The sequence below is a fragment of the Amblyomma mixtum genome, chromosome 1, assembly GCF_055824585.1.
Source record: "Amblyomma mixtum isolate Tamu chromosome 1, ASM5582458v1, whole genome shotgun sequence".
In the NCBI taxonomy this organism is placed as follows: domain Eukaryota; kingdom Metazoa; phylum Arthropoda; class Arachnida; order Ixodida; family Ixodidae; genus Amblyomma; species Amblyomma mixtum.
Window position 1 is genome coordinate 165,285,795 of NC_143012.1, and position 12,053 is coordinate 165,297,847.

Genomic DNA, 12,053 nt, shown 5'->3' on the forward strand with positions numbered 1-12,053 from the left:
ACTCCATATACAACACACCCCTCCAATGGAAGACAGGTTTCGCATCCCGGAACTGTGGAGACGTGCCCTCCACGTGCGGCCTCTTCCAGCAAACATGTCACATGAAGACCATAATGGTCGGCGCCTGGCACGAGCGGAAGCGCTAGCCCGATATTATGGCAACAAAACAGGTGTATACTACGTGGACGACTCCGGCCCTCACCACAGGGGATGGTACACGGCCGCGGTAGTTCACAACAGCAACACAGTTAACGGCCTCACTTTCAGAGCCCGCAGTGCAACACAAGCAGAAGAGGTCGCGATTGCTCTCGCGGCCTCACATTCCAATTCAAAATACATAATTACCGACTCGCGAGGGGCCTGTCGGAACGTCGAACAAGGCAGCGCCGCAGCACGCTTGCATCAGCCGTCCACGTTATCTTTGCAGGAGCATTTTGCTACAGTTAGGCTCTTTGATGCGTCCAACTGCGTGCAGAGAGTAATACGGCATGCAAAATCTGTTTGGTGTATTCAACGGTCACCCGAAGCAATGTAGTTGCATTTACTTCCAGATCCGCGTCCTAGCTTGGCGCATTCAGCTTTGTCTGTGGTGTGCACTTACTGAATATGTGCGTAACAACATCTTGACACTCGCCCATCTCATACACATGGCTTGCCTCGTAAAGGCTCTTCCCTCTTTCGAGACTGCCTGATCGAAAAAGCTGCGTGCGATCATTTAAGCTTTGAAAGCCGCACCTTAGAATGACGGGTAGAGCCATTCTCGCCGTGCGCAACCGCAACGCCGCTCCCTCCTCATTCCTGTTCTCCTTAGGCGACGGTGGTGTCACTCAACGGCCGTCCGGTGCGTATATCTGAAGTATTTTGTGGCATGCCCACTGGGTGGAAAAATATGGCTAGGGTCTTGGTGTCCAGTATATTGGACATCCTGCTGAGCTGAAACTATCAGTGCCATACATGGCATGAGGACACCTGTGGAATGCATTTTACTTCATTCTCACAGCCATCTGTCCTCAGGGAATTTTTTATAAGACAATATGTATCACTGCCTCGTGGCTTTCTTCAACCGCATACAGTGACACCTATACATCCCACTTCGTGATATCCAGGAAGAAGTACTAAATACTTACCCGACTTACGAGCTGAAGCTTACCGCCAAAGTCAGTCGAGAGCTTTTGAACCTACAAAGGCCTTCCCAGAAAAAATACCAGATACCTAAGATTATACTAATAAGGTTACTTCCTCCTTAAGGCTATTATTTGCCTCTGAGAAATGTTTTATTTTCTAATTCTAAAATTAATGCCTTGACAGCCCTTATAAATACCTGCTTTCCTCACATATTTTGGATCTGAATTTCATTTCATTCATATTGATACATGCATTCGAAGATACAGAAGTGGCGCGCTTTGACTCCCGCGATCCCTGCAGCAACGCCCTGCGGACATCGTCATCATCATCAACGCCCTGCGCATTGTCGAGAACGACGTTACGGTGCCGCCGCGGTGCAGTGTTCTGGTGCTCGTGCTGAATGACCTCTTTCACGACTACGAGGGCCTAGCGGACAGCCATAGCCCACTGCTGCTTAAGCGGGGACTTGCCGTTGCAAGAGGTCTCGTCCAACTACGTGACGGCCGCACCCACGTTCTCCTGACTAACTTTGCCAACGAACATCAGCACCTGGCCAAAGGCATGGCTATTGCCTTCCTCCACGACGTTGCTGAGGTTCCAGGTTTGTGCACCGTGGGAGGACCCACTCCGGAGCATGCTCGCCCACATCACGTTCTTCAGTCCGTCAGAATAAATCCTGCCCTGCCGTTGGTTCAGAGGGATCTTCTGTCGGACCTCTTGGCAGACTTTGCGGACTGTTTCGCTACGTGCTCGAAGGTCGGCCGAACTCCACTCGCCAAGCATCGTATCATCACTGACGAGACTACGCGACCCGTCTGCCAGCGCCCTTATCGTGTTTCCCCGGTGGAGAGAGAAGCCATTCAAAATCAGGTTGCCGAGATGCTTGCAGACGATGTCATTCAGCCGTCCACCAGTCCGTGGGCATCGCCTGTGGTTCTTGTAAAAAAAAAGGACAATACTCTGCGTTTCTGCGTGGACTACAGGAAACTTAACAACGTGACCAAAAAGGACGTTTACCCGCTACCCAGGATAGATGACGCACTCGAGCGATTGAGGAATGCCCGATACTTCTCGTCATTAGATCTTAAAAGCGGGTACTGGCAAATCGAAGTGGACGAGCGAGACCGGGAGAAGACGGCTTTCGTGACGCCTGACGGCCTCTATGAGTTTAAAGTGCTTCCATTTGGTCTGTGCTCAGCACCGGCCACGTTCCAACGCATGTGTTCTCTCCGGCTTGAAATGGCAGTCCTGCTTGGTGTACCTGGACGATGTCGTTATATTTTCGACCACCTTTGACCAACACTTGCAGCGGTTGCGCATTGTGCTACAAGCGCTCAAATCCGCGCAACTCACCATCAAAGCCGAGAAATGCAATTTGGCTTTGAGGAACTTCGCTTTCTTGGTCACGTTGTCAGCGCACAACGTGTTCGCCCGGACCCTGATAAGACCGCTGCCGTCTCAGGTTTTCCACGCCCAACTGACAAGAAGGCCGTTCGCCGGTTTTTGGGCCTGTGCTCCTATTATAGGCGCTTTATTCAAGATTTCTCGAAAATCGCGGAACCGCTGAACGCACTGACCCGTGACGACGCGCCCTTCCTGTGGGGGACCGACGAAGAGGCTGCATTTACCGAGCTTCGCAGCCGTCTGGAAAGCACTCCGATACTCGGCCATTTCGACGAGCATGCTGCCACGGACATCCACACTGACGCCAGCAATGTTGGCCGTGGTGCAGTGCTGATACAGTGGCAAGACGGTGCAGAACGGGTCATCAGTTATGCTAGTCGAACACTTACGCGCTCCGAGAACAATTATTCTACGACGGAGAAAGAATGTCTTGCAGTGATATGGGCCATCTGCAAATTCTGACCGTACCTCTACGGACGACCCTTCCGTGTGGTAAGCGACCACCACTCCTTATGCTGGCTGGCGAGCCTCAAAGACCCCTCAGGACGCTTGGGTAGATGGAGCTTACGCTTGCAAGAATACGACTTAACAGTAGTTTACAAGTCTGCCCGTAAGCATCAGGATGCGGATTGTCTGTCGCGCGCGCCTATCCCAATCAATACCGAAGAAACCACCGATGATTTTCCTTTCCTGGGCTCTGTTAGTACCACCAAAATGGCGCAGCTTCAGAGGGCGGACTCGGAGTTGGCGCCGCTCATCGATTACCTCGAAGGCATGAAGCTCCCCTTCCGCGAGTTTTTCTTCGAGGGCTTCACACCTTCACTTTACGGTCTGGTGTTCTCTACAAGCGCAATTTTGCCAACAGCGAAGAAGTGTTTCTACTTGTCGTACCATCACAGCTGAGGTCTGAGATCTTGAGTGCCTGTGATGATGCACCATCCGCCGGCCACCTTGGAGTCAGCCGTACACTCGCGCGGATTCGACAAAAGTATTATTGGCCCAGGCTACTCCCATCGGTGCGGACCTACGTAAAAACGTGCCGTGAATGCCAACGTCGGAAGACCCCTCCATTGAAACCAGCCGGACTTCTTCACCCCGTCGATCCACCGAAGACCCCTTTCCAACAAGTGGGCATGGACCTCCTTGGTCCATTTCCGAAGTCTTCGTCTGGAAAGCGTTGGATAGTCGTTGCGACTGACTACCTCACACGGTACGCTGAGACCACGTCTCTTACCAAAGGCACTGCTGCTGAAGTGGCGCAGTTCTTCGTCCACAACATTGTCTTGCGTCATGGAGCACCCGCCGTTGTTGTTACTGACCGCGGAACTGCTTTCACGGCCCGCTTAACCCAGTCCGTGATGACTCTGACGCACACGAGCCATCGACGTGCTACGGCGTATCACCCGCAGACAAACGGGTTGGTAGAGCGACTCAACCGCACACTAGCCGACATGCTATCAATGTACGTTGATGTCGAGCATCGAACTTGGGACACCATTCTGCCGTACGTAACGTTTGCGTACAACACCCCCCTGCAGGAAACAACCCGACTGACCCCCTTTCAGCTTGTCTTCGGTCGCCAGGTGACCACTCCGTTGAATGCTATGTTGCCCGTCGACCCTTACTGCGACTCTGACGCTGACCTCCACGTAGATACCTTCGTTCAGCGTGCTGAGGAAGCGCGTCAACTGGCCCGCCTACGCATCCACCGTCAACAGGAGACTGACCCCGCTAGGTAAAACTTTGGGCGCCGTTTCGTCAGTTATGCGCCCGGCGACCTTGTATGGATTTGGATACCTGTTCGTCGCCGCGGGCTCTCTGAAAAGCTGCTGCGCCGATACTTCGGCCCTTACGAAGTAGTGCGCCGCATCAGTGATGTGACTTATGCAGTTGCTCCCGCCCCGACAGCTTGTTCATCGCACCGGTCGCACCGAACTGAAGTCGTACACGTTGTTCGCATGAAGCCTTACCACGACCGGCTACCTGACTGAACTGCGGTCCACTGCAGCTGTGTTCTCCCCTTTCGGTGACTTTTCTCTCCTAGCCGCATCGTGTCGATGCTGCAGAAGAGGGGGGCAGTGATACATGCATTCGAAGAGACAGAAGTAGTGCATGCACTAGAAGAGGAAGAAGTTAGTTGGCTCTCGCGCGCGCGCTCTAACCACTGAGGGTCCGCCGCAGGTTTTTCGTCTCTGCGCTGGTGTTCTTTTTGGCGTTGCACGCTAGAATATTATTCTATAGTTCCATCATTATAATTTCCGCATTTGCAATTCCCCGCTAAGGTTATCACCACAATTTGCCATCGGCACCCCCGAGATGGCTAAAATGTTGCGCTTCAACATCCTTAGCGTCCCTTTGATTCAAACTGTTATTTACATATTACGTGGTTCAACGAAATGAGACAATGGACCTAATTTAAAACACCTTTTGCATCATTTGCCACGTTGATGAACAACTCGAACATTTCACCAAAATTAAAAAGGCTATTAGATAAAGGTCTGCAAACAGTAATATGTTGAATTGAAATTAAGTTTTGAAAATGGAAATAATGGCACAAAGGTTTACATTGCTTCTAAAAATTCATGTCACGATTCAACCTTGCTTAGCGTCCCATATGACAAAAAGCACAGTTACTAAACAAATCTGTACTTGTGTGCAGCATGCCCATTTTGGAGCTACGACGACAGGCATGAAATCTGCACGTTCACCTCAAAACAGGTTCCCCACCGTACGATACAAAATGTGCTAAAAGCTGTTGAAATACCCGACTTGCTTTTTTTAGCGCAAAAAACACACGGAAAGAATGTCTGACAGGGCAGAGCGCTAATTAACAACTGAGGTTTTATTGAAAGACCACTTGGTTAAACGTAGCTGGTACTATTATCAGCAAAAACAGAAAGACGAAACACAAGGGCTTATCAATTCATCTGAAAATCCCACCAGTTTTCGTAGTAAAACCTCACAATTTTCAGTGTTACCGATATCAACTGCCTTGCAAAAATACCCTTTTAAATATCCTGTTCGCACAGCCAGTCTGCAGAGTATCTCTCTCTCTCTCCTGCTACCAAATGAGAATAAAATAGTTTTACTTGCGTTATCCGCCGACGGTTTTTCGCCCAGGGATGTCACATGGCTTGCAACCGCTAAATTTTTGGCCACAGACGCTATGTTGCGCTGTGCAGGCAGGACTCCGCAGGTCAGCGGAGGTGCTGGCCGGGTGCCTGAAACTTTCTTCGCAGCTGTTGGCGTCACATTATGCTCTTTGGCAAGATCAGCAGTTTCTTGTAGGAGTCTCTCCTTTTCTTCGCATTGCCCTTCTGTTCCTGATCTGCACAAGCCCGCGCCAGTACATAAGTTAAGAGTCTTTTAGTGACCTGAGTCGTGCAGTTGCTCATACTTCACTGGCTTTTAAGCATGCCGAATTTTTGAACGTGGTAATGAATTTTCATGCATTTTCCACAACTGTGCCGCATTCTATACCGCTAGAAATGTTAGTGAGAATCAGCACAGACTTAAGCTTCCTTCAATTCTTTTGCAGACACCGCTCCAGCGCTTTCAGCATTGGCTTCCCCAGGGTGCACTGCTATCTCGTCGCTATTTTTACATAACAAGGTAACAAAACATCTCAAATTTGTACTTACTTGCGGAGGTTCCCGCAGTCGTTGTGTGCAAAGTGCGCCAGCAGCAGGTCGCAGCGGTTGTGCATGGCTCGCGCTGAAAATTTCTTCTTAATTGTATCTTGCAAATTATTTGTTATGGTGGCCCGCCTGCTAATTCCCCCTTCAAATGCATTTGTGACCAGCACTTCCTGCAAGATCAAAATATAATCTCTTACGGTGAAGCGCAGCCGCCTTGATTTTGCTGTTGCCATTGCAGTAAACACGACGATCACTAACGTTTGGTGCGCGATTTGTCTTCCTAGTCACCGTGGCTTCGACTCTGTCTTGAAAAACGCACCGTAACTGTTTTAGCCAATGCACGTCTCCGCTTCCTGTGATTCTATGACAACCCCGTAAATGTTCCCTGTTAACGCTGTGATCGATGGGTTCGAGAAGTGATATAGAAAAATGAGACATTTTACGATTCAATCCTTGCGGTCGAGTGAAGCCGAAACGAAGCGAAATCAAGAGACACCATTTATTTATGCTAGGAATAACTCACAGCGACGTATCCGCGGTGAATACCGGGTGAAGGGAGCGGTTACCGCTTCGATATACACCGCCATGCTCCTTACGCTATCCGGCGTCAGAGGGCTACACAGTTTCACCGATTTAGCCTTACCGTCGCGCGCTTGCCCAAACACCCAAGGTCCGTTAGCGATCTGCGCATGCACAGTAGCGTTGAACTATTCTCACATGCCCCAAAGCGATAGGGTGACCCTATACTAAAACTCCTGATTCGCTCGTGGCTCCAGACGTGGCCCAAGCCTGTACCAAAGTTTCAAAAGAACGACTTTCTCATCGTGATCAAGCCCCGGAAATCGTTGGCCATCCGGGACGCCTTTCAACACGGCGAGCTCGGTGCCGCGTTCGGCGCTTTCCTCGGGGCGCCTCAGGCAGCCGAGTTGAGCCTCCTTTTAAGCAAGGAACAAAATTTGATGCTCGCCAGCACCCGGAACGCTCACGTCGCAGACCGTCTGCTAGGTGACTTTTCTATCAAATCGACCATAGTAGATGTGCCTCTCGCCGGCCATCTCAAAGAACACGAAGCGGACGTCTGCTATGGGGTCATTACGGTGGCCAACCAAGAGACGTCTGAGTCTCTCCAACCTTGCGTGCAGTGGAGGATCGGCACTTTACTCGATATCCGCAAATTCGGCTCCTCAAACAAGGCTCGGCTCACTTTCGCCGGCACGGTGAGGCCTCGATACGTACACTACAACTCCGAGATTGTCACAGTGCACCAATATTTGCGCACTATTCCGGCCTGCAGTTTGTGTGGAACTGTCGGCCATCGGGCGGACTCTTGTCCCATGCCAACACAAGACAAGTGTGGCCTGTGTGGATAGCAGGCACCCATAAAAGAGGGGGTGCGGGCCCCTCACCAGTGTATGCCAAAATGCGCAGTTTGTGGCGGTGGCCGTGCCACGAACTCGCGGAACTGCAGTGCTAAATATCGGCATACCAAGCCAGCCGCCCCTAAGGGCGGGAAATCCAGCGGGACGGGCAGGCAGCCACGTCACCCAAGCAGCGATGCTTCAAAACGAGAGACGCCTACTAGCGGGAAGGACGTCAAGAGCTGCCCAGTGCAACCACCGCCTCGACACGTCGGCCAGGAGAAGCAAGCCCGCTCTCAGGACAAGAATGGCGCGGCCGTTTCCTGGGCCAGCGTCGTCAAAAATGGCAAACAGGTGAGCGGTTCAGGCAGGGTTGCCTCCTCCTCCCACCCCCTCTCCCCTCCCCCTCGTTCGGCGGCTGACGCTGAGCTCCCCAACCTTGTAGCTTCTCTCCGGGCACAAAACGAGATGCTACTTGCCAAAATTGAAGCCTTAGAAGCTAAAAAAACTCCCCCTCCCCCTAGTACCCCCTACGCGGACGCTATGGAGAGCGAGACGGCGGTGGCGCCGGCTCTGGAACCTTCCCTTGCCGAACTCGAAGCCCGTCTTAATGCGAAATTTGACACCCTGTTGGAAACTGCGATGGAACGCCTCATCGCTAGAGTCATGGAGGCCATCCCCTCTATGATCGCTCAACACGTCGCGACTAATACCCGCCTTTCTCGCAGAACAGGTCCTCTTAAGTATGTATCTGGTCGGCCCTCCAGATTGTCCCGCCGAGTAAATGACCTTGACGATGACGAAGATAGCTGCCCCCTTCCAGTTGCTGAGCTTCAGCCCCTGGTATCTGGCTCGGGGGCAACCTCACTTCCACCTCTCACCTCTAAATCTGATCATGGCGGGACACCACCAGTGTAGGCGCTCCCCTCTTTCCAAATCGGCTTCCCCCATTACGATTACTCAATGGAACTGTCGGGGGCTCCGGTCCCGTTCCAAGCGGGCTGACCTCCGACTTTTCCTTTCAACCTTTCAGCATTTGCCTGCCGTAGTTGCCCTCCAAGAGCCATGGAAAGGCGCCGTACTAACAAATTACACGACGCTGCAGCAGGATCCCTCGTCTTGTCTATTAGTCCATAGAAATTATACAGCCAACCAGGTCGACTTAGACATGCAACTTGATTACTCCTATGTAATGGTGACCCTCCTCCCACTCCTCAAACAGGACCCACCGCTACACATACTCAATGTATACTGCAATCCGAAATTGCCGAATGTATCATTTGCACTGAGAGTTGCGGGTCGAGACCCCCTCCTAATTGTGGGCGATTTCAACGCTCCCGCTCGGATGTGGGGTTACTGCCGTGAAGAGAAGCGGGGACGCAAGTTGGCGGAGCTTGCGTCAACGCTGGGCCTCACTCTTCACACTGACCCAGTCCACCCAACTCGTATAGGCAACTCCGTGACTAGGGATACATGTCCGGACTTGACCTCCTTCACCCGCAACATTCAATATGCAGACTGGGTCAACACCGAGGAAACCCTCGGCAGCGACCACTTCCTCCTGAATACTACGATTAGGACCCTTCCTTTCGCGCGACCAACAACACAAGCCTGACTCCCAGATTGGACCAAGTTCAGGCAGAATTATAACAATGTCACACCCATACATGAGCAGGGCTACCAGTCTTGGTCACAACAATTGGTCTCTGGCCTTCGCTCCTCCGAAACTCAAATTCAGCTCTCAGAGGCGGTCTCGGACGTGGACAACCACCTGCTCCATCTCTGGGAGGCCCGGCATTGCCTCGTCCGTCGGTGGCGCCGGAAGAAGCACAACCGGAAACTTAAAGCTCGCATCGCCGAGCTCACTCAACGAGCGGCTGAGTATGCGGCCCAACTCACCGACTCCAACTGGGTGGCCCGATGCAATACGGCCGCGCGGCAAATGTCCAGCCGGAACACGTGGCGACTCTTTCGCGCCCTAATTGACCCAACGCAAACACGCACGGAAACTCAAAAACACCTCCAAAGAGCAATACACAGCTTTCAGGGCAACACAAATCAATTGGCGCACAAGCTCCGGGACCAGTACTTGTGCACCACCCAGGACTCCCTCGGGCCGGCGTACTCTTATGCAGGTTCTGAGAACGTTGATCTGGATCAACCGTTCCAGCTCCATGACCTGAGGGCGGCCCTGGCAAAAATGAAACGTGGCACCGCTCCGGGTCGGGACAAAATTACAGTCAAATTGTTAGCCAACCTCCCCGACCCAGCATACTTGTCTTTATTGAATTACATTAACTCAATCTGGCTTGAGGAAGTGCCACTACCCATCGAGTGGAAGACCGCCCTGGTCACCTTCATTCCTAAAGCTGGCAAGGCCATCAACACGGACAACCTCCGCCCCATCTCTCTGACTTCCTGTGTGGGCAAACTCATGGAGACGATGGTACGTGACAGGTTGTCCGAGTTCATGGAATCCAAACACCTTTTCGCAGACACCATGTTCGGGTTTCGCCCACACAGATCTGCACAAGATGTCCTGCTACAACTCAATCGGGCTGTCCTCGACCCCGTGGAATACCCTCACATTGACAAGGCCGTACTCGCCTTGGATTTGAAGGGTGCATTCGACAACGTTACCCACGAGATCATTCTCACCCACCTCTCTCAAACTAACTGCGGCAGAAATGCCTTTCAATACATTCGGCAATTTTTAACCGACAGACAACCTTACATTCGGATCCAGGATAAAGAACATGGCCCTTTTCATTTAGGAACCAGGGGTACACCCCAGGGCGCGGTGCTCTCTCCCCTCTTATTCAATTTGGCTATGATGCGCCTACCGGCCCAGCTGGACGCTGTCGCCGGTGTGCAGCATGCGCTGTATGCTGATGACATCACCCTGTGGGCCACGCAGGGTTTCCTTGCAGACATTGAGGCTAACCTGCAGGAGGCGGCGACCATAGTGGACCGTTATGCTCGCCGCTGCGGCCTCCAATGCTCCACCCAAAAGTCTGAATTTGTGCACGTACGCCCCTCACCAAAGTGCACAGCCAAAATTTCATTGTCTCTCGAGACAGGTCCAATCCCTGAAAATATCGAAGTCCGGGTACTAGGGCTCTTTGTACATCAAGACAGACGGTCAGAAACAACATTGGCCAAACTCCGTCAGGTGGGGGACCAGGTGGGCCGCTTGGTCCGCCGGGTTTCTAACAAGCGCGGGGGGTTACGATGTAAGGACGCCTTGCGGCTGGCGCATGCATTTGTAACCAGTCGAATTCTATATTCGACTCCATACCTCCACCTGCGGAAGCAAGACGAGGATTCACTCGAAGTCATCCTCCGCAAAATTATTAAGCGGGCTCTAGGCCTCCCCGTGACCACCTCCAACAAGCGCCTCCTGGGGCTAGGCATGGTGAACACATTTCGGGAGCTCCAGGAAGCCCACTTGACTAACCAATACACACGTCTCTCGAAGACATCGTCGGGTCGCCGCCTCCTTGCCCGACTACACATCCAACATACCACTCTCATGGAAGAGCGTGTACGTATTCCATCCCAGTGGAGATGCGCCCTCCACGTGCGCCCTCTTCCCGCGAACATGACGCCGTGAGGACAATAATGGCCGGCACCTGGCGCGGGCGGAAGCCCTGGCCCGCCACTATGGATCGAAACCCGGCGTATTCTACGTGGATGCCTCAGGCCCCCACCATGGGGGATGGTACACAGCCGCAGTCATCCACCAATCCAAAACAGTGAACGGCCTTACTTTCCGAGCCCGTGACATAACACACGCGGAGGAGGTCGCCATTGCGTTGGCTGCATCTGATTCCAATTCAAAAACAATTATTTCCGAGTCGCGAGGGGCATGTCGGAACGTCGAGCAGGGCTGGGTACCGTACCTAGCCTACCGCATTCTTCAAAACAGCGTCTACACCGGTGACCCCGCGCACCGGCGTATCGTTTGGGCTCCCGCTCACATGGGCCTTGAGGGAAATGAGGCAGCTGACGCCGCCGCCCGCGCGCTCTCTCACCGGACATTCCCCTCTGACCCTGACGATCAGGAACTCGATTTCACTCCCGCTTACTCCTTTAAAGACATTGTTTTACATTATCAATCTGGCCATGGTCTTTATCCCCGCCCGTGTAAAGGTCTGTCAAAGGCGGAGGAGCGGCTTCTGCTCCGCCTGTATACTAATACTTTGCTGTGCCCGGCAGCTCTGAAACACTTCAACCCTTCCTTCTCGGGCAGCTGTCCGCACTGTGCGGAGAAGTCTTCGGACATCTACCAAATGGTGTGGGCCTGCCCCTCCAACCCTGCTATCCCCCCTCACCCCAACCCAACCCGGGAGGACTGGGAGGCGACCCTGCTCGGCTACTCTGACCTGCAGGCCCAACGGGCCTTGGTCGGGCGAGCCTGGGCGGCGGCCGATGCCACTGGGGTCCCGAACTAGGGACCTCCACCTAGTATTTGTAAGGGCTGGCCCCGTCTGGGTCAGCTCATGCATAACCTCCTGTATTATACCTG